Consider the following 24,491-nt stretch of genomic DNA (forward strand, 5'->3'; position numbering starts at 1 on the left):
TCTCGATAAGTTGAAATTCATTTTTATTGGTACAGTTCATACCAATTAGCGTTTCTTCTTTCATTTCTGTCTTATATTTACGTGTTGTGTTTAACACATTAATCAGCATTAATATAGTCTTACAAATTATGGAAAACAGTCTAAAAAAGTTCAGATAGTTTGTCAATTTCACGCCTGTGCATAGTATGTTGGTAGCACTTGGTCGCCTTGCCTGTTATGCTGTGTAGCAGACTTTAAAGCTGTGCGGATCAGCATAACGAAAAGGCGAGGGGTCTCGCTCGTTTTGTCCACGACTGTACATTACCATGAGGGGTGAGGTACACGTTCGACGGGCGTTTCATAGGACGTGGAGGACGCATAAATTGGCCAGCCCGTTCTCCTGATCTTACACCTCTGGACTTCTTTCTGTGGGGTACGTTAAAGGAGAATGTCTACCGTGATGTGCCTACAACCCCAGAGGATATGAAACAACGTATTGTGGCAGCCTGCGGCTACATTAAACCAGGTGTACTGCGGCGTGTACGACATTCATTACGCCAGAGATTGCAATTGTGTGCGGCAAATGATGGCCACCACATTGAACATCGATTGGACTGACATGTCGGGACACACTCTATTCCACTCCGTAATTGAAAACGAAAACCTCTCCCCTTGCGATATCCTTGTGTTTCGAGCATTGAAGAAAAACGTTTGTGACCGTCTATTTCCTTCGGAAGTAGAGGTGCATACCTCGTTAAAATCTTGGTTCCATATGCAACTGCAAACATTTTTCGATGAATGTATTGACCGTCTTGTTTCACAGCGGTTAAATGTAGTAACCGTAATGGTGATTACTTTCGAAATAAAAGCAATTCACTTACGTATTTTTCATCTGTCTCGTTTGTATTTGACTGCCCATTTTAGAAATATGAATGCTAAAGTAACATTTTTGTAGATGTATCATCTTTTCTTAGGTGCATGAGGAGATAGCTTTGTTAAGAGATTGGTTCTCTTAAAATTATTTTATTTGTTTCTAAATCAGTGGGAAACTTTTGGTATAGAGTTGATAATGTTGATGTTGCTGTGGTCTTCAGTCCTAAGACTGTATTATGTAGCTCTCCACGTTAATCTCTTCTGTGCAAGTCTCCCCATTTACGCATTACGAGTTCAATACAAATCCATTTAAACACATGTAATATGGTCTCCAGCTACAATTTCTAGATTTCTAGTCTCACTCCCCCCCCCCCCCCCCTTTTCGATTGCATTATTTCCCAAAAGCAGGAATTACCGCTTGTAGTTCGTCCTCGTGTACAAAGTCGTGCACGATTTCAGGACAAGATTTTATGTTTGGTTATTTTCCTCGGTGTAAATGTCATTCTTTGTAATAAACCAGTAATTACAGTACTTTCCAGCAGGTACCTGCGGATCATTATAGACGAAAGACAAAATTAGTTAGTAATAAAGCAGTCGCTCTGATGCAAAGGAATATCAGTATAGCACAAATTAAATTTAGACTGAGTGTAGAAATAGCAAGTATATATCATGAATACAGTTTAGCAGACATCACGTAGTATAGATCCTGCGCATGGCCCAAATATTCAGAATAACACCGACCAGGTAATGTGAAGGTATGCTGTTATGATTCAGTGAAGCATATCAAGTTACACCAAGAAATGTTCTACCCATTACTCTTGGCATGTAGCCAGTGGGCTATAACGTAGGTTACAGACATGGAGTGTATAGGCTTAAAAAAAGGGATAGATATAATTTTAAAGTCACTGTAGCAGAATGCGCAGTTAGAAAGTCAAAAATAAGCAATAAATTATTAATAGAGTGGCGAGGTGCATGGCAACCCAGCGTTCCTGAGAGAAGTATGTATGTAATGTTTCCTAGTATTGAAGAAATATTGTACATGGCGATATATACCCGTTAAAACGTTTGGTTCACTTTATGAGTGAACATGGCCCATACGCCGTCTACCTGAAACAGATAATTAGGCGGGAAAGTGACTTTTGTATATATGGGTTGACAGGCAGTCCTGAACGCGCTCTCAGGGAGCGTAATATACACACCAATACGACAGATGAAGAGAGGTAACTAAAAAGATCTAATATTGTTCGTAATATACTGAATGACAGTGTATTATATGAAGTACTAATCACATTATCTGAAAAGATGTCACAACGTAAACTGGGAGTTGTATCTGGCACAAGAAGTTACCAGGCTGAAGCTAGCGTAAGTGTGGTGAGACAACAGGCCCTTGGGACAGGAAAAACAGCATCTGTGGTACTCAAGATACCGTCAAAGAGAAACAGCAGATATTACATATCTGAGATCGCAGACGTTTCTTGTAAGATACGCTTTTTTGTAGGAGAAACAGATTAAGTTACATCTAAAAAAAGGGGTTAACGTGCTTTGAAGTGCATCAAAGAACGATGTTGTCCTTATCATTTCTCAGTTTTAAACCACTATACTAAATATCTGTTATCCCTCATTCAAAGTAGTGTATAGCTGTAAGTAGTAATGTACTACAGGTTTTATAACTTTTGCAATATCAGCTTATGCGAGTGAAATGACAATACTTTGCGGGCCGCTCTGAGTCACCGATCCCTACTAGTTTCAGATATAAATCGAAAATGAGAGCGATTTCACATTGTGGGAGGGGCCTGCAAGAGTTGGTGAAAACAAAGAGCCCCTTGAGAGCGCCTCGTGGTAGACGCAACGCATGAGCTCATACCGAGAAGTTATCGTCCACAAAACGTTTAAAACGTACCACTCTAAGTAAGTGTACCACTATAAGTAAGTACAAGAAAGTGGTTGTTATACAGTAAGATAATATGTGTTGTACTATAATGATGGGTAATGCATCTGGGAACTAGCAGAATGTGTTACGTAAACCAGGGCTTAGGATTATGCTTTGGTAGAACAAACATACTGCATAATGCTACCCGGATCAGCTGATCGCTTTCATTTGGAAATGGAATAATTTGAGACTTTTATAAGATAAGCAGCGATTGTATTACTAGAATTTATCTAGAATTTATTTCGTCATGTACTTAATCAAACGTTTTTCTCTTTTTCTTTTTCACAAAATTTTAGTACGAGTTATGAATTTCGTTTTTGTGTCTGGGTACCAAACCAGAGATACTGTAACAGATAAAAACAAACGAAAAATAAAAATAAAAATGTAATGAAATATTCCAGTGATATTTTTCCTGTTAATCTGCATTGCCTGTAACTCATCCTCTACAGTTCCTTCTTTTTCTCTCGTCATATAGCAAGACAGCCGTCGAATTCTATATAGTTGTAAGAGTCCTTTCAATCTGTGCATACAGGGGGATAAATGTGTAGAAGAATGTATAATGAAAAGAATACTTCATTTAATTACTTACGTTGGTTTGATGATTAAATGCGGGAAAGTGTTACCATTAGTCGTAATATCAGACATGGAGTGTCTAACATTATGCAGGCAGTCATTAGACTGTTTTGGAGTAACGGACAAGGCTTCTTCTTATAACATCTTGTATTGTGTACAAAATCAGAAGCTACTACATGCAGATTCATTTTGTCGGCAAGTCGCACTAATCCTCAGAACGATTCCTCGTGATGACGTAACACGTTAGTCTACTTGAATATGGAGTAGAAAAAATTTCGTTGATTAAATTTTGAGAAATGGCTGCCCACTCACTCGATACAATGTTTGCAGAACACTTGTGTCATCTCTTCTGAATAGTGCGTCGTGCGTGTGGAATTCCCACCACTTTCGGTAATGAGAAATATCGAGCGTGTGGGGGACGATGCGGCATTGATGTTGACTGATCTATTGATTCCAGCACGGAGCGTCACAGAAAAGCTGAACAACACGAGATATCACGCGGGACAAGTATCTTATGGCACACGAAATATGGATTCGCAAAACAAACTTCGGATAGCACACTCAGACAAATCGTATACGGCCAAGTTACTCACGGCAGAGTTGTAAAGACAATACATGACATACACCATAGTACTCTTGTTTATTAGTGGAATAACATGCTGATCAAGTGAACTAAGTAATTGCTTGATAACTTAAGCACCCATCAACAGAATGTTCGGAAATTTCCGTTAAAATCTTCGAGGATTGGAGAGGGGAGTGACAATATAATATTTTGATTGGGAACCCATGTCTGAAAACTTACCGTTTCCGAGCTACAGCCATTTGAAAACTTATTTGCTAGGTAGGTTTACAACAGGGTGGTCATAGTGGGAGGTGCTTACGTCGGATTAGCAGATGTCATTTGACGTCTATCGTGTATCTCGGACCTGCTTATAGGGCCTCATCCACGTTTCTGCGAGTGTTAGTGTAGCATGGTGGAGTACATGTTTGCAGAATACACCGACATGATCCTTTTGTATGACGAAGCTCACGGTAAGGGAAGAGCTGTTCGTCGCCTTTATCAATATCGTTCTGCGCAGAGTCCGACTGCGTCACATGTCCTTTTCACCAAAATTACCCAACTGCTTCGAGAAAAGCGTACCTCCACCGTCAGCAGGCGTCACTGTGTGCTCCAAGGACTACACACGAATTGGAAGAGGTCGTAATGAATCATGTAGAGAACTCGTCAACGAGTACCTGAGCAATTGCTTGTGCAAGGAATGTATTTCCCAGCACCATCTGGTATGATAGGGTTGACCTATAACTATATCCTTACCACCTCCAACACTCTGTACCATCTCTAACACTCACAGACACGTGAGTGAGGTTCGAACCAGCTGAGACAGCTAGGAAACACGTCAAATGACATCAGAAAATCCGACGTAAGCAGCCCTCCCCAATGTGACTACCCTGTTGCAAACCTACCTATAAAACATGTTTAGAACGGCTATAGCACAGATACGGCCCGTTTCCGGACTTGGGTTCTGTTGTGTACATAGTTCCGCGTAGTCAGCGCGTACACAACTTCCCCACTAGAGCGCGCCCCGCTAAGCACAACAGCGCAGGCGCAGCGCTCGTCCGTCTCCGCACTACGAGATGGCGCTGCCGTAGAGACGGACCAAATTCTGCTTCCGCCGATCCACGTATTAATATGTAACGCAGCCAATGAGATTGCTGCTAACGTAGAACCTTTTCTCCTCGCGGATCACACTCGCGCAGTGATACCTGAACGCGCGAGGTATTATAACAGACCTCCGATTAGTTAGTCTGCATTAGTCTACCAGTCTATAGTCAAGTTTCAGTCTGCGCCTAATAAGATTATCATATTCCTGTACATAGCCATGAAGAGAAATGTATAGACACTTTGTCGAGTATTAGAGATATGTGAGAATAAGATTACGTACCACGACCTTAGGAACTTCAGGTTGTCAATTGTAAACAGCATCCAGAATCAAGTTACGTAATATCAATGATTTTTATTATTTTAATAAATGTGTGTGAAAATTAATCAAGTTCTGTTTAAAGTTGGTCACCGTCAATCTGCTACTCTAAGGGTGCAAGTGGCATTTCTATCGTCTGACCTAACGGCAGAAGATAAACACGCCACGATAAGACCACGAGACATATTGCTGACACTCGCCTACTTCGTTAGAGCGACAAGTCAAATAATCTGATGGTGTGTGTACCGAAGGTCTTACAGTACGCACACCAAAGGTTCCTACTCAAAATACTATGTACTCACTATCCTCTGGAAGTCCAAGAGTTTGTAACGGGAATCGCCGACCACCCTTTTACCGTTTTATATTGTCTGGTACCAATTTTCCATATTCTCCCTCCCTTCTTTCACTAAGTGGGAAAGACGACTTTCGATGAAACCCACATGTGATCTAATTTCTCAGATTTTCTCGTCATCGTCATTTCACGAGATGAGTATTGGAGGAAGCTAACACGTAGACAAACTCTTCTTGGAATACATGATCTCAGAATTTTAACAGTGAGCGTCTCTGTAGTAAATAACTTCCGCGCTAACACTTATGAGCGCTTTCGTAACGTTTTCGCGTCAGCTAACGACCTCGTGACGAAACACACCGCTCTTTGTGGGAGCTATCCCATCTCTTCCATTAATTCTCCCTGAAGAGGATCCCAGACTGACGAACAGTACAATAGAAAAGGTCGTACAAATATTTTGCACGCTACTTCTTTTGTGCATAAATTATATTTCCATAACAGTCTCTCAATGAATCTCAATCTGTCATCTGTTGTTCTTACAATTTGCTTTATGTAGGCATTCCTCTTTAGGTTGCTTCGAATACTTATTAGTATGCATTTTGCTTTAGTTATTGTTTCATGTGATCTTTCGTCAATATTGCAGTCGAATAGTAACGGAGCTCTTCGTCTTTGTATGTGCAGTAGGTTACATCTCTTTACGTTCAGGGTAAATTGTCAGTCTTTCTCTATTTGGCTACAGGCGTCGCAACGTTTCTACTGACAACAGCTTCGTCCACTAACCACCTCACAATGTCTCCTACGTTATCTCTTATATAATTAATATTAATTGCAAACAGTAACGGCCCCATAAACCTGTGATATGGTACTCCTAAACTTATTGTTACGAACTGTGGATTTTGTTCTGTTAATAACGACGGGTTGACTTCTGTCTGCAGGGAAGTGCTGAATCCAATCACAAGTCTGTTGCGATACTCAGTTGAAGAGCAGTATCCTGTGGCGAAATGTTACCAAAAAATTAACGTCGTCACACCACAATGTCACTGGCTTGTGAAAGTGTCAAACACAGATGTGTTGCGTCAGATGTTTAGCGAGCATCGTGAAGGACCAAGGAGAACGCCCCGTGCGTATGTGACACAACAATATCAGCTTTTGACAGAAAGAACCATCGTTATCAAAACAAAAACGAAACTGAAATCAATAAACTGCCTAAGAGTCCTCACGGAGTTGAACTGTCGGGTTTTCTATCTGGATTGGAAATATATAGAACTATTATTAATCATAGACTGTTTAACAAATTTGCTTACATTTTATATTAAGAGTGCTGATAATATAATCGATTGTGGAGATAAAGGTGAGAGAGAGATTTATTTAGTGTGACATGGCTATATGTGCATTCGTGTTTTAGCATGGTGATGAAGGGGGTACAGTGCCTTTCTCTATCGTAACTGCCATGTCGTAGTGCCAAATGAAAGTGAAGTAGCGGAAATCGATGCACATTTAAAGTGCCAAGTATACATACCGTCATCCAATAGTAAGACAAATACCCTTTGTGGCTAAGTATAGGCACTATATTCACATTAGGCAGCTAGTGTGTTTGTGTTATGCTTAGAGTTTTTACTCTGTTTGTGTTCCTCAATAGTGCAACTTCTTGTATGCTGATTCACTTGGGGACTATAGCGAAAAACTTTTGCAGATATCATGTAGCAGTTCATGTATAGTTCACAATAATACACTACTGGCCATTAAAATTGCTACACCAAGAAGAAATGCAGATGATAAACGGGTATTCATTGGACAAACGTATTATACTAGAACTGAAATGTGATGACTTTTCACGCAGTTTGGGTGCATAGATCCTGAGAAATCAGTACCCAGAACAACCACCTCTGGCCATAATAACAGCCTTGATACTCCTGGGCATTGAGTCAAACAGAGCTTGGATGGCGTGTACACGTACAGCTGCCCATGCAGCTTCAACACGATACCACAGTTCATCAAGAGTAGTGACTGGCGTATTGTGACGAGCCAGTTGCTCGGCCACCATTGACCAGACGTTTTCAATCGGTGAGAGATCTGGAGAATGTGCTAGCCATGGCAACAGTCGAACATTTTCTGTATCCAGAAAGGCCCGTCGTGCATTATCCTGCTGAAATGTAGGAATTCGCAGGGATCGAATGAAGGGTAGAGCCACGGGTCGTAACACATCTGAAATGTAACGTCCACTGTTCAAAGTGCCGTCAATGCGAGCAAGAGGTCACCCAGACGTGTAACCAATGGCACTCCATACCATCACGCCGGGTGATACGCCAGTATGGCGATGACGAATACACGTTTCCAATGTGTATTCACAGCGATGTCGCCAAACACGGACGAGACCATCATGATGCTGTATACAGAACCTGGATTCATCCGAAAAAATGACGTTTTGCCATTCGTGCACCCAGGTTCGTCATTGAGTACACCATCGCAGGCGCTCCTGTCTGTGATGCAGCGTCAAGGGTAACCGCAGCCATGGTCTCCGAGCTGATAGTCCATGCTGCTAGAAACGACGTCGAACTGTTCGTGCAGTTGGTTGTTGTCTTGCAAACGTCTCCATCTGTTGACTCAGGGATCGAGACGTAGCTGCACGATCAGTTACAGCCATGCGGATAAGATGCCTGTCGTCTCGACTGCTAGTGATACGAGGCCTTTGGGGTCCAGCACGGCGTTCCGTATTACCCTCCTGAACCCTCCGATTCCATATTCTGCTAACAGTCATTGGATCTCGACCAACGCGAGCAGCAATGTCACGATACGATAAACCGCAATCGCGATAGACTACAATCCGATCTTTATCAAAGTTGGAAACGTGATGGTACGCATATCTCCTCCTTACACGAGACTTCACAATAACGTTTGACCAGCAACGCCGGTCAACTGCTGTTTGTGTATGAGAAATCGGTTGGAAACTTTCCTCATGTCAACACGTTGTAGGTGTCGCCAACGGCGCCAACCTTGTGTGAATGCTCTGAAAAGCTAATCATTAACATATCACAGCATCTTCTTCCTGTCGGTTAAATTTCGCGTCTGTAGCACGTCATCTTCGTGATGTAGCAATTTTAATGGCCAGTAGTGTACATTCCTATATAAGACAACAAGTGTCTGGCGCAGTTGTCAGATCGGTTACTGCTGCTGAAATGGCATGTTATGAAGACTTAAGTACGTTTGAACGTCGTGTTACAGTAGGCGCACGAGCGATGGGATACAACATCTGCGAGGTATCGATGAAATAGAGGTTTTCCCTTACGGCCACTTCACGCCGTACCGTGAATATCAGGAATCCCGTAAAACATCAGATCTCCGACATCGTTGCGGCCGAAGAAAGATCCTGCAAGAAAGGGACCAACAACGACAGTTGATAATCGTTTAGCGTGACAGATGTGCAACCCTTCTGCAAATTACTGCAGATTTCAATGCTGGGACATGAACAAGTGTCGGCGTGTGAAACATTGAGCGAAACATCATCGATATGGCCTTCCGGAGCCGAAGACCCACTCGTTTACCTTTCATTGCACGATACATAGCTTTACGCCTCGTCTGGGCCCGTCCACACCGACATCGGACTGTTAATGATTGGAGGCATGTTACCTGGTCGGACGAGTCTCGTTTCAAATTATATCGAGCGGATGGACGTGTACTGGTATGGAGACAACCTCATGAATCCATGGACTCTGCATGTCTGCAGGGGACTGTTCAAGCTGATGGAGGTCTGTAACGCGGTGGGGCGTGTGCAATTGGCGTGATATGGGACCCCTGATACGTCTAGATACGGCTCTGACAAGTGACATGCACGTAAGCCTCATGTTTTATCACCTACACCTATTCATGTCCATTGTGCCTTCCGACGGACTTGGGGAATTCCAGCAGGACAATGCGACACCCCACACGTCCAGAATTGCTACACAGTGGTTCCAGGAACACTCTACTGAGTTTAAGCACTTCTGCTGGCTGCGAAACTCCCCAGACATGAACAGTATTGAACATATGTTGGATGCCTTGCAACTTGCTGTTCAGAAGAGATCTCCACCCCTTCGTTCTCTTAATGATTTATGGACAGCTGTGCAGGATTCATGGTGTCAGTTCCCTCCATCACCACCTCATACATTAGTGGAATCCATGCTAAGTCGTGTTGCGGCACTTCTGCGTGCTCGCGGGGTTGCTACACGATATTAGGCAGGTGTACCAGTTTCTTTGGCTCTTCAGTGTAAATGATGTTGCTTATTTCCGACTGTATGGCTTTCTGGAGTGACTTTCGTGCTTCATTAATGCTACGGAATGATTCATCGTTACTTAATTGAAAATGTCAGACAATGACATGATTATTTTATGTTATTGGGAGCATATTATAAATCACATAAGATCTCACAACATTTTCAACAATATTGTATGTACTCTTCTCAATAACGGCAGTACTGAAATTGAAGTACATATTTCCTCTAACTTCTGCTCTAACACACAACCAGAGATAGTGTTAGAACTTCCCCGTGGTTACGTCATGTGTGATGGCAACTTTGTCAACCAGACGTTAAACTGTAAACTATTGTCATCTCTTAATTATGACTTGGAACTACACATTTTCGTTCCACCTTCCATCCATCACGTAACTGTCCCTACTCCTTTGCAGACACCGTAATACATTTTATGTATTTGCATGAATGGTACCTTTTACATTCCATCCTTCAATTTTAAATTATTTTCATATTATATCTCAAGAGCTAAGCATCTCAGATACGTTGCAAAAATGTTCCTGTAACCATTGTCGTCAGCAGACAATCACAATCTTTGAGGTGTTGTTCTACGATGTTTTGCGGAAGGTTTGGTCACGAGTTTCCAGAATGTTCGCCAATCAGAGCTTTGGTGGGTCACATGCACGCAGTTGTTCCTCGATGAACGCTTGGTTTCTTGTGCTTCTCAGGGCCGACTGACTGACATTTAATGCGGTGATTGCGTCTTTGCAGTTTTGGTGAGATGGTTGTATTTATTGTGGTTACCAGACAAAATTGTTCATATGCAACTCCAGTCTATGAAATAGTTCGTATGGTGCTCGCATTCCACGGCTAAAGTTTCCACAACTTTCGTGTTGCTGAAACTGGTATGTAATGCGGAAGTGGACGTGAGTACCGCCTGGCTTGCAATGGGTTCGCATCTTCGAAAATTCAACAGACCCGAGTATGACTACAGAATCAAACTTTTGTCATTTAAGTCTAATATTGTAAAGTCAGTTTAGTCACTCTTTCCGTCAGTGTCTTTTACTTAATGATTTTCTTTATGTCGTGTATGGAAATCAGCTTATGTAACACTGGTATATCTGACTTAGGTTTACGTGTCTTTGTGATACCATTGGATCATACTATGTTCATTCAGTTCTGAATCAATTATATACTCTAAATTAAAATTCTGTTGCGCATTCCAACTTCTTGATTCATTTACTGAGTATGTAGGTGCAAAAGAGCTTCACTTGTTTTGCTGCAAGTTTTTGTGCGCGTGTTACAAGACGCTTCTTTGTCTCAGCTAACTGTTGCACTTGGTAAATTTAATGAAGTGTTTCATATCTGAGACTCTCTACCGTAGTTTTAACGATACAAGGTGCCACGTCCGTCTCAGCCATGTGTTGCATTGACAAATTTCATCAAGTATTTCATATCTCACATGGTCTACCTACCTTGAACAGTACTTATCCCCGTCCTATTGCACGCATTTCAGCTAACAAGCAATCGTTTGACGACAGACGCTGGTTGGGAAAGCGCTTTGCTGATCCTGCAAAATTGTACTTATTCGCGTTACACAAGTCATATCGAAACGAGTATTATCTCTAGGCGTCTAGCACGATTTAGCAAATCATACATACTACTCAAATCTTTCGAACTGCAGGAACGTTCAGTGGACTTTAAGCCGTATTTCTTGCGGCTATTCTCTTTCATATTTTACTACTGCGACTACAGTTCGGGTCTACATCCGCTTGGGACAGTAATCAACTATAAGTTGCTGACTACAACACTTCAGATATTAATAATAATTTATCATTCTTACTGGTTGTTGAATACCGTGACTGTGGATTATATCGATTTAAGAAATACAAGAACCAGCCCCTTTCTTACGTATTTTCTTTTAAGCCGCATTCACTTGACGTAATACATATTTAAATCGTCTGTAAGTACATCAGATTTGATTCCCTGGGGAAACAGCTGTGCTCAACGGATGTATTCATTTCGTGTAGTCAAGGGTTCAACAATCAGTTGCAAGGGTGCTTATTGCATATCTAGATTTCGGTCACTGTGCAGCATTCTTCAGTACCAAAAACATGTGATGGACCAGTTGCAATGAGATAACCTTTGCATAAGCTTTAAATGTAAATCAGTCATAAAAAGCGTACCATTAAATTACATGAAAACCTTACGAAATATTGTATATGCACATAGTCCCAACTAGACCATTCAGCTTAGAAACTGATTTTACACTGAGGCTGCAGTTTACAATTACAACACAGCTGGCTTTAGTGCACCTCATACCAATCTACGGTCTTTTTACGTGTATGATGGATTGACAACATGTAATAACTGTACTTTACATTCACTCTTGGCATGTATTATCATCTTGTTTGTTATTTTTACTTTTTTAGAAACTTACGTACATAAAACAAATAAGGTGGTTGTAACTAAACGCAGTAACTAATGTTTTACAGTTGTGTATGATACTAACTGTGAACTAGCCAGTGGTGTCATTTCCTACTGCACATTTTACAATTGAAAGAAATTTTAAAAATACAAAACATCTTGTTCAAAAATGGTTCAAATGGCTCTGAGCACTATGGGACTCAACTGCTGAGGTCATTAGTCCCCTAGAACTTAGAACTAGTTAAACCTAACTAACCTAAGGACATCACAAACATCCATGCCCGAGGCAGGATTCGAACCTGTGACCGTAGCGGTCTTGCGGTTCCAGACTGCAGCGCCTTTAACCGCACGGCCACTTCGGCCGGCAAACATCTTGTTCAATTCCTAAGTTAATAATATTTTATTGAAACCTTGCTACATCCTAAATACAGTCAAAGGAAAGAGGGATGCTAAAAGTCGTTGTACAATTAGCTGTAAGTAGAAATGCCAGGAATCTTTCTGCTTTAAAGTGTCCTGTCTTATGAGTTTCGTACCCAAATCCACTATAGTTTACATCGTTGGTGTTAAAACTAATAAACCGCCAACTACATCAGGTAATGATGCAGGAAGTACACTATTTTTCTGCAGAAATTTTTTACTCGTGTGCTATCTAGGAGGAGTGTAAACATAACTAGCTAAATGATGCCAGATAAGTGCGACTGTTGAGATCGGTGCATAACTGCCTAATCTCAATGATTATTAAGCAATTCTCAAAACTGACAGCCGCTCGTGGCCATCGGCTCACTAAGCAATGTCATTAGCCAATGTTATGGCAGAATATTTCCAACTCCTGTAGCAGGTCCACACGTGGTGGTGCATCCTCACGTTTGAGAACAGAACTGGTGCAGTGTGATCACTTTCAAGAATGTGCAGAGGGAAATTACATTTCTCTGCAGCGTTTGTACGTTCTAATGCGATATGTTCGCGAACCTGCTTCCACTCGTCTACCAGTTTGTCCCACAGAGGAAGCATTACGCTTGGGACATTCAGTTCTATAGACACCTGATCTATGGAATCTAAAAACTGAGGCCACCCTGTCAATGATTTTACCGTCGTATAGTAAACAAATGTATTTGTTATTGCTGTCGTCACCTACATTGGAACTATTTTCTTTCTGCCATTTATTCACTGTGCTGCTTTACATGTCGCGAAGTAATTATGCGGATAGTTATTTTATTGTATTCATCTCAACTTCATACGCTGTTGAAGGTGGAATTTGTAATACCCGATTAATGGCGCGATTGAAATATGCTGTCTTGTGCAGACTGGAGTGGTTAGAATTGCAATTTGTGATACTGTCAGTACAGGTTCTTTTCCTCTAAATCCCAAAAGCATGCTTCTCGTTTAAAGTAGTAATGTACAAATCTAAAAAGTTAACTGATCAATTCGACTCAATCACAAATGCGATTTCGATATTCCTATGTAGACCGTTGAAATCGTCGACAATTGTTTTAACATCTTCGCATATTTCCTCTAACTAGTAGCAAGGTATCATCGATGTGTCTGAAGTAGTATATTGTTCTACTTGACAGATCTGGATTGTCTAGAAAAATTTATTTTCCAAATGGTTGACAAAAACATCAGCTCTAGTCGAGTGATGCCGTTATCCTGAAGGAACTCATTCACAAGATGTGCACGATGGGGGCGCGAATTGTCGTCCATGAAGATGAATGACTCGCCACTATGCTACCGATAAGGCTGCATTCATGTATCATACAGCCGTTACGGTGACTTCCATGACCACCAGCGGCGTACGTCGGCCTCACATAATGCCACCCCAAAAGAGCAGGGAACCTCCAACTTGCTGCACTCGCTGGACAGTGTGCCTAAGGCGTTGAGCCACACCGGGTTTGCCTCCAAACACGCCTCCGACGGTTGTCTGGTTAAAAGCATTTGCGATACTCATCGATGAAGAGAACGTGATGCCAGTCCTGAGCGGTCCATTCGGCATGTTGTTGGGCCCCTCTGTACCGCGCTGCATCGTGTCGTGGTTGCTAAAATGGGCCTCGTCGTTTAGTCGGGAGTGAAGTTGCACATCGTACAGCCTACTGCGCACAGTTTTTCCCGTAACACGACGTCCTTGGCGGCTCGAAAAGCATTATTCAACATGGTGGCACTGCTTGTAACGCCGAAAATGCATATCCTCCTATTTCCATCTATTGTACCATATTTTTTTCCTTATTTTGTTACCTGAAGATATAACATTTCTGTGTCTTTATATATTGTAATTGTTTTAATATTTGTATATATATATATATATATATATATATATATATATATATATTTATTTATTTATGCATTTATGTCGATGTATAATTGGTTTGTTTTGTAAATATTATTTGTATTTTACGCTGGGTCTTGCCTAGGGAAAACTATGCTATCGAACGAATACATCGATATGTCGTGTGAAGAACGAAAGTGTGTAGGATCTTTGGTAGTGTTAACTCTGCCGCGTGGAGCGCGGGCAGCGAGAGAGGGTGTGGTTGGAGTAGTGCGATTGAGCAGGTGTGTTGTGTGACGCTCCCGCAAGTTGCCGGGCTTTCGGGGTTTGGCAGCATGTAATTGCGATCGACTGGCTATGGTAGTTTCTAGCACGGTGTCGCGGACGGGAAGCATTAGCTGTCACACATCAAGAGCCCGTTTCGCCTGGTGACCGTGTCGAGAAGAAGGCGCGCCAGCATCCAGCTTCTGCAACAGCGACGGCCGACAATGAGTGACTGCCGCCACGTAATGTATTTCAGGCATGGCAGCGAAATTGAATGGTAGTGAACGTAGAGCCCAATAATATCTCAATTTATTTTTATTATTTTAACAAATACAGCAGACAGCAACTTTGTATGTATTATTCTTAATGTCAGTATGAGTTTCGGACTTTTAGCTATCTTCAGTTGGCGTAACACATATTTGAATATTCAGTACTTAACATCGTTGAATCATCGACAGCAGTTTGGATGCTGCAGCTGGCTTGTGCAAAATTAACAGTTTTGCTTAGCTTTTACAATTCGCGAGTTGTAAATTTGCGATATATTACTGATTAGGTGCACCTACTTTCTTCTCTGTTGTTGTATACAGATCTTCAGACTTCAAACCTTCAATCAACCAACAAGGAAGACTAAAAGCACGTAAAGTTTCAGAACTGTATGGCAGACCTCAGCTTTTCAAACTGTTCAAATCACAAAATTACAGCAACGTAGCATGAGCCTTTGTTGCTGATTGTCCCAATTGCATTGCCAAGCAGGGTCCCTTCCTTTTCCGAAATGAACCCGAGTGTCGTTGAAATTCAAACGCCAGCATTAAAATAATATAATTCAATTTCACTGCTTTAATTTCAAAGTTCAGTTAAAGTATTTATAGCTGGCTACAATATTTAGATTACACAAGCACAAAATAACAGTGCGAGTTTTGTTACCGTATTTTAGCTTATCTGTGACTGCAGCTCAGCTTGGAACGTACAAAATTTTACTATTGTTAATTGTTCAGAATCATTTAATTCAAGTTCAAAGTGAAATCTCTTATCTCTAAATTGCGTAGAGTCAAGTTGCTTTTGAAATGATTGTTGAGGTAGTCCAAGACTAACTGTATTTTACTGAATTTCGATGTGCTTCAGAAAGAAAGCTCACTATTAACTTCAGTCACTAAATTAACTTTCGATTTTCCTGTTTTATTAATTCTTTTGCTAAATTAAGTCAGAGTGTAGCGAAATTTATTACTTCTGACAAACTTTCAGTTTTCACACTACACGTGTCAACCTTCAGTTGCCACGCTTCTAGTGCTAATTATATGTGTAATAACCTTTCTTTTTCAGTTACTATAGTAATTTTCCTTAGGACTGGCGACCGTAATTTCCCCCAAATATCAAATATCTAATTACCGCTTGTTAATTGTTAACGTAACGGCCGCACATTTACTTTCTTTATTAACTTTACCCCTTTCAAAATTAATTTCCACCAGTTTCATTTGCATTTTTCCTTTCATTTAGATGTAACCCTTTCCTCCCTCTTTACCGACAGATTAACTTCGGTGACGATTGCTTTTCAAAATTTCCATTAGGTACACGCGGTTTAATTTTTCACTGTCATTAAGGTCGATAAGTGAGGGGGAGGTTACATGCTGTCAGGGTTCCTCTGGGTCATAATCCTTAGGTAGCGGTCATCCACTGCAGTGGTAGCTCTTGAGCGGCCTGAGTGAGGCATGTCATCGACAGTTCCTGCCTTTGTGTATCTCCTCCATGTCCGAACAACATCGCGTTGGTTCACTCCAAGACGCCTGGACACTTCCCTTGTTGAGAGCCCTTCCTAGCACAAAGTAACAATGCAGAAGCGACTGAACCGCGGTACTGACCTGTAGGCATGGTTGAACTACAGACAACACGAGCCATGTATCTCCTTCCTGGTAGAATGACTGTAACTCATCGGGAGTCGGACCCCCTTCGTCTAATAGGCGCTACTCATGCATGGTTGTTTACATCTTTGGCGGGTTTAGTGATATCACTGAACAGTCAAAGGGACTGTGTCGGTGATACAATATCCACAGTCAACATCTGTCTTCAGGAGTTCTGGGAACCGCAATGATGCAAACCTTTTTTTGATATGTGTATTAGATCTGCATCACGTAGGTCTCATTCTACCCACTTTGTTTGTAAATGTCCCTCCAACTGTGAGTAATACATGTAATATTAATTCTTTGATATAAAATATACTACATTATTTTTTATGGGAAATACAGTCTAATTTGACGATCACTACTATGATTGTTTAATAACTTTACAGAACACTCAACACTTTCTTGGTAAATAATTTCAATTTTTCCCTTTTAGTCGTACAAAAACTTAAGCTACAAGTAGTACTTTCAGAATCAATCAGTCAGTAATGTAGCAGATGCTGCGCTGCTTCTCTGCAAGAAACAAATGAAAAAGAGTTTGCCTCACAGTTATAAAACTGGAGATCTGTATACAACAACAGAGAAGAAAGTAGGTGCACCTAATCAGTAATATATCGCAAATTTACAACTCGCGAATTGTAAAAGCTAAGCAAAACTGTTAATTTTGCACAAGCCAGCTGCAGCATCCAAACTGCTGTCGATGTTTCAACGATGTAAGTACTGAATATTCAAATATGTGTTACGCCAACTGAAAATAGCTAAAAGTCCGAAACTCATACTGAAATTATGAATAATACATACAAAGTTGCTGTCTGCTGTATTTGTTAAAATAATAAAAATAAATTGAGATATTATTGGGCTCTACGTTCACTACCATTAAATTTCGCTGCCATGCCTGAAATACATTACGTTGCTTCGATATTGTGTGTGCTGCTCAGTTAACTTCAGTTACTCCACTAGACAGGTAGCATTAGTTAATATCCTAATCTGGTCTTTACTGGCGTTATTAGAAGACACAGTTTCTCAATATTAGGGCATTTTAGGTACACTTAGTATTACTAAAATTATTTGGAAAAAGAGCAGATAGGTTACAACCTGTCATTTGACTTTACAGTCCACGAAAACAGTAACAAAATAGCCTCGGGTATAATATGATAAAAACTGAAAACTGTCACAAGTGATCGGAACGCGATTTTAATGAAAACTACGGTTTTGTGTTACAAATATGCACCCCGCTCTTTCTTCTCATTCCGAAATGAGAAGTGACGCTTGAGACTTTCCTCTTGTAAAATAAAGCGTGACCTCATTCAGTCTTCCCGGTCATTGAAGGAAAGAATTTAATTCATCTAATTTTTGATATGTTTGTATCATCACAATCTTGAAACGGTATGCAAACAGGTTTTCGGATGTAGACCACTACAGACCACTAAATGAATTTTATTATAAAAACATTTTTAGCAGCTTGTGATGGTTTCGCATTAAAATCACTTTGAAAAAATTGTGCAGCACAACCCAAAGAAGAGATAGGGATCACAGATGTGGAGCGAAGCATGATCGATAGAGCCCTGCGGGAAACTGCGGAGGACGTCGATGCCGGCGCATGACGGATGGGGATGTAAATCGTTAACGGGGAGGTTGACGTATTCAGATTGATTGCTCCGCCCACGTATAATTAAGTTCATCTTAATTACTCGTGTCTATGGTCGGTCACCTGCGGCGAACTGTAATATTAAATTGACAGTGTCGTGTGCGCTGAAATTTAAGACTCATCTAATTTGGATAGCTGCTGCGTACTTCATAACGTAACACGAAACTTTCGTGGCAATTAGATCAGTCAAAACACAAAAGCTACAAAACTGACATGGAAATTACGTGCCTCGAAGTGGGGGCATTGTTTTCAGGTTGTCCGAATATTCTGTTCTTTTTCATTTTGCGAGGATTATCATGTTTCGAAATGAGAAAACCGTTAGAGTTTAACTGATCGTCGTTATCATGATGTTTAGAGATGGAGTACTAGTGAACTGAGCTACGTGGGATGGACACGATATCGGCCATATCCTTTTAAAAAGAACCAACTTGTCAATCAGCTTAATCGATTATGTGTGCTAGATATAACATTTTTGAAATTCTTGGTTTTTATATCCTTTTGCTGTTTCCTTCATTGCCGTTCTCCGTAGCTAAAGATATGCCAAATTCTTCCATCATCTGATGAGAGATAGAAAGTATTTTCCCTTATTCCATCCTACCCAGTACTTCTACATTCCCAGTAACTTTTTAAACACGAAAATTCTCTACCAGTGCTGTTACCGTCAATACAATACTTTGTATAAAAATTGTATTTAGCTAAATTCTTACTCACATCTGACCACTACCAACAGCGATCTCTATTTGAAGAAACCTTTCTACGGCAGACTCTGTCTCCGTTTCATTTGTAATAATACAATAAATACGTAACGGAGTGTGCATGATTTGGAGGCACCGCAAGGTATTTGACAATATGACGAAGGGAAGAACGTGAGACGGCGCAAATAAAATTAATCTATTGCTTCGGCATTGATGTCCGATGCTGAAGACAACAAAGTGTCCCTCGTCGCGTCGCACCTTCTCGTTCACTGTTTGAACACAAACTATGTTTGTGAACCATCTACTATAAGACAGCGTGTGATACAGACCTTCATTTTGTTATAGTAGGACCTCGCGATTTAATTTTCTCTGACCTAATTTTGTACAGCTGGGTCTCTTCGACATTCCAATATCCGTCGCGTCAAGTTCCCATTTATTATTCATTGTCCAGCACTCATTTTCAAACAGCAGCACGCGTGATTGCGACCTCCATAATGTACATTGGTGTGCCAAAACATAACAACTGCATCCTTAATAGTGTGTTTGCCCACCTTTGAAACGCAACAGAGCAGCGATTCTGAGTTGCATGAACTCAACGAGTCTTAGTTTGGCACCAGACGTGCACACTCAGGGAAACAATGCCCGCAGATTTCGGGCAGGTGGGTTATTGGCGCTAACCTGGCGCCCGATAGCGTCACAAATGCGTTGCATCGGGTTAAGATCAGGCCAACGTTGTACCCAAAACATTAAAGCGAGTTCTTCGTAAAGCGCCTGAGTCCACTCTATCGCATTTGTGGCCCTGTGAGACAAACAACTGTCCTACTGGATGTTGCCGTCGCCATCGGGGAAGACTCCGGCATGAAAGGACGCTTGTGGTCCTCAGTAATCATCACGTAGTCCACAACCGACATAATTCCTAGGACTGCCACACATGGAAGTCTTTAATGGCATAATACTGTCGCCGCCGGTCTGTGTTGATGCCGCGGTGCATCTTTCAAGCAGAGGTTCGCCTGGAAGACGGCGTATCCGGCCCTGCTGTAACAATAAACGTGATAAGCTGATCAGGCGACACGACCGCGTTGACCCTCGCTCCATTCTTGGTAATCCCAACCTCCACGTTCGTAATGAGGCGTGGACGTTCCACTCCCACCTTACCATCCGTCAACCTCTTTGCATGGATGTTCACGCCAGTAGCAAGAGGACTGGTGATAAGCTTCGCCGTTTTTGAAATGGCGGCGGGCTGTAACAGGCTGCTCTTTGTCAAAGTCGCTTATGCCGTCGAATTTCCCCATTTGCGGCCCGTATCGCGTTAGAATTCCCCCCCCCCCCTACCCACCCCCACCCCCCCATCCTTTCATCTCGGTTTCTCTAAGGGCCTATGTACCTTCTTTGCAGTGTCACGTGTATACAAACCCATCATGCGCCTTACACTCTGTGGTTTACAGTTTTCATAGTATTTTGTTCATCAGTGTATATTTTAGCTCTACTATAGAGCACCAACATTTAGAATTGTGCTTGTTGGTGACTCTGTGGTAAGATACCAGAGTCTCGGTTCGATCTCCAGTCGCTAATAAAGAGTGGCTCAAAAAGTACACCGGATTTGAAGCTAATATAAATAAAATCTGTTTATTTGAAAGAAGCGAAAAAGACACACTATTCTGTTCAGGACATGTTGAGTTTTAAACGTGAAAAACAATATCAGACATATGACCCCCCCCCCCCCCGCCCTCCGTCTACTGACCCAAAATGTGATCGCTCGGTCCCTCAAATTGACCATCATCCGTTCACACGTTCCCCATCAACTTCGTCGAAGACACGTCGAATTTCTGGTTTGAGTTCCAGGAGAGACGCTCAGTAGCTCGGTACGGGCTTTCGTTGAAGTTTTGAGAACATACCTTCACCGAAGAGTCAAGCAGTATATTGCTCCCTCCTACGCATATATCGCGAAGAGACCATGAGGATAAAATCAGAGACATTAGAGCCCACACAGAAGCATACCGACAATCCTTCTTCCCACGAACAATGCGAGACTGGAATAGAAGGAGAACTGACAGAGGTACTCAGGGTACCTCCGCCACACACCGTCAGGTGGCTTGCGGAGTATGGATGTAGATGTAGATGTGGATTACTGGGTTTGTTGTGGTAATCTCGTCACTTAATGTACCACCACCGGAAGAAGTCTCGATGTGTCAGGTCACAAGATCGATGTAGGAAAGTTTCGTCTACTCTTAAAGTGATTTGTCTGTACGGGAACTTTTAACGTAACCGGGTGATTATGTTTCCTGAAGTGTGATAAGTAGCACCGCCATTTTTTTCTGGCATCCACCATATCCTTCGCCTTTACCGATGTTATTTAATATCAAAGAAATACTAAAAAACTGATTAGTATTGTGATTGGGCGTATACATTAAACTCTTGCTCTGTATAACTGGATCCGTGGTGTAGGCGTCCGGCACGGTAGTTCAACGTGTTCGGTCAGAGGGCTGGTTGCCCTCTGTAATAAACAAACTGAGTGAAATATTCAACAGTCACCTTGGAGGGGTGTCACGTGACGTCCACCAAGACCAAATGAGGGAAACAATAACGAACAACAAGGACCAAAGACGAAATGAAAGTGGAGTACCGTTTTTGTTCGGTTGTCAAAACGTCCTCAGTCCCGGGTTCGAACCTCGTCACAGTTTACATTTTGAATTACAGGCATCAGTGGCGGCCGAAGAAATCCAGTATAAGAAGTCATCCTCGTTCGGCCAAAGATCTTGTCAAAGAGGTCAGACGATCGGACAGAGATTCAGGACACTCTCTTGACCTTAGAGTGGGAAACTGTCCCTAAAGGTGGAACAAACAGTAATGATCAAAGGCGAGAGGACGTAGACGGCAACAGAAACCACAGCATTAAAGACGCAAAAACGGGTATCCACAGAATATGGAAAACACTGACAAGAAGGAGGGTCAAGATGACAGGACATCTGTCAAGACATCAGGGAATAATTTCCATAGTAATAGGGGGAGCTGTAGAGAGTAGAAATTACAGAGGAAGACACAGATTGGAATACATCCAGCAAGTAACTGAGGACGTAAGTTGTAAGTGCTGCTTTGAGTCGGAGAGGTTGACGCAGGAGAGAAAGTCATCGCGGGTCGCATCAAACCATTAACTGGATCGGTAAATCAGATCGAATATAGGAGAAAAGCAGCGGCCTAAATCTCACATGGTTCCATGATTAGAGAAGGATTGTGTTCTTTGCATTAAGAATTATTTCTCACGTTTCATGATTAGTAACTTGTGCTTCATAAAAAGGACAGTGTACATATAGACGTTTGACGCTCTCTAGCCTTAACTCATTTGTGTGTAAAACATAACAATGAAAGGAACATTCGCATGACATGCCACTGCCAAGTAACGTAGCTAAATGGAACTTGGAACATACATTCGAAGAACAGTCACAGTATAGTACAGAAGGTAACCGACGGAAATACGTAATGACACGAACGTAAATGACACTTTTACTGAAAGAAAATAATTACGCTGACGTCACCGTGATTTTTAAAGATCTTCTAGACATTATAAAAGGCGGGACAAGGTTCTTAATAGGGTGTGTCACCATGGTGGGCAGTGTGTGCTCTGCAATGTCCTCCGATGGTGGACACAAGATTGGTAAGGAGTAGTTCTTCTAGGGCGTTCCATTCAAACACCAGTGTGGTTGACAGCTGCTGTAAGATAGTTAGTGCATGTGGGCATGCTGAAATACGTCTCTTCAAAGCATGCCATAGGTGCTCGATGGGATTTAAGCCGTTGGAACGAGTAGGCCAGCCCATTCGCAGAATATCCTCTCCTTCCAAGAGCCGTCTTCACAGATTTGGTCAGTACGTCCATGTAACATTATTCCTATCAACACCACAACACCTGTACCACAAAATCGATGATATACGACACTGATGGACATAGCCTCATATGGCAGTAGTTAACACACGTAACACTGTCGAATATGATCGTCTTGGTGTCCAGATGCTATGGTACGGGAAGGCATAATGTTGCGTAGGAGTACTAACCTCAAAAATCTTGTGAACACGGTACACTCAGCGATTAAAGTTGTTCTGACACTGTACTGCTTTCACAAGCTCGTCTTTTCTGGGGAGCACTCGCTCTGACTTCATTTTATGGATGACGATGCGCGATAGCATCGAACTGAATAATTGATACTGGAGTATTAATATGAAAATTTAAAAAATGGGAGACCTGAATATGAACAGTATACAGCGAATGTTGTATGATGTTAGCTCCGTTGATTTTGTCACTAACCAAAGGAACATGAAGTCTTACAGACGCAACAAACCGTTCAATTTTCAAGTAATTACTCTCGAGCTCTTACAACGAGAAGACATTTGGCGAGTGTACTAGCCCAACTTTTCCCCCGAGGTAGATCGCATTAAGTACATGTCGGATGCATTGGGGAGACGTACTTTAGCACGTCCTTGTGCACTAACGACTACCCAGTTATTGTTATCCTAGCTGGTGGAGGAATAGAACGTCCCACCACGAGAACTCCTCACCGACGTCCAGGCCAACATGGAACACGTTTCAGAACATGGACTGCTGTTCGTGGTGGTTACACACACTATTAAGAACACGTCCCGCTTTTTTTTAACGGCCAGGGGACCATCGTAAATCGCAGAGAATTCAGTGTAAGTATCGCTGTTAAGTAAAATGTTAAATAAAAATAAAATGTGTATTTCTTTCGGTTACCTTCTGTAGTATACTGTAGCAGTACTTTTTATCTTTGGCCCAAGTTTCATCGAACTATGCCATTAGCAGTGACACGCTATGTGAAAGCTACCAATGTCATCAAGTTTTGCACTCCAGTGTAATGTGGTGGCAGGTTTAGCGCACTATTTCGTTGAACGCCCAGTGTGGAGTAATTGTTGTCGGTGGTAGCAGCTTCACCCACGCAGCCCCTATTTACCCACCTGTAGAGCACTCAGCGTGCGTGCGAGCTGTAAACAAGCAGCAGGTGCGCGGCGAACGCAGATTCAGCTTCCCCCACTCTGCTTACATATAAGCCGCAGGATCATACGACATAACACAATGGAAACAGGCAGGTGCCGCCGTGAAACCTATCGTTGTTGCTGTCAGATCCCTTAACGATAACAATCATGGAACAGTACTGACAGGAAAGAGTGCAGTTTAGACCGTCACTTCGATGCCACAATGCTTGAAATATGGCGATGTTCGGAACTGGGAAAGCTGGGATATTGATTGCAGCATGAACTCGTACTCTCAAAGGTTCGGGATCGAATCACGGGTGAGCACCTTATCGTGAAAGTAAGAGCTGTTATATTCTTTCTCATCAAAAAGTTATAGACACACAGGCTCTAATCTAAATACACACATTGGGAAACGAATCGCTGTGGAATTACGACGAGAGAAAGGAATGGAGGCTGGTCGAGGATACCAAAGC

Source organism: Schistocerca nitens, chromosome 8 (assembly GCF_023898315.1).
Source record: "Schistocerca nitens isolate TAMUIC-IGC-003100 chromosome 8, iqSchNite1.1, whole genome shotgun sequence".
In the NCBI taxonomy this organism is placed as follows: domain Eukaryota; kingdom Metazoa; phylum Arthropoda; class Insecta; order Orthoptera; family Acrididae; genus Schistocerca; species Schistocerca nitens.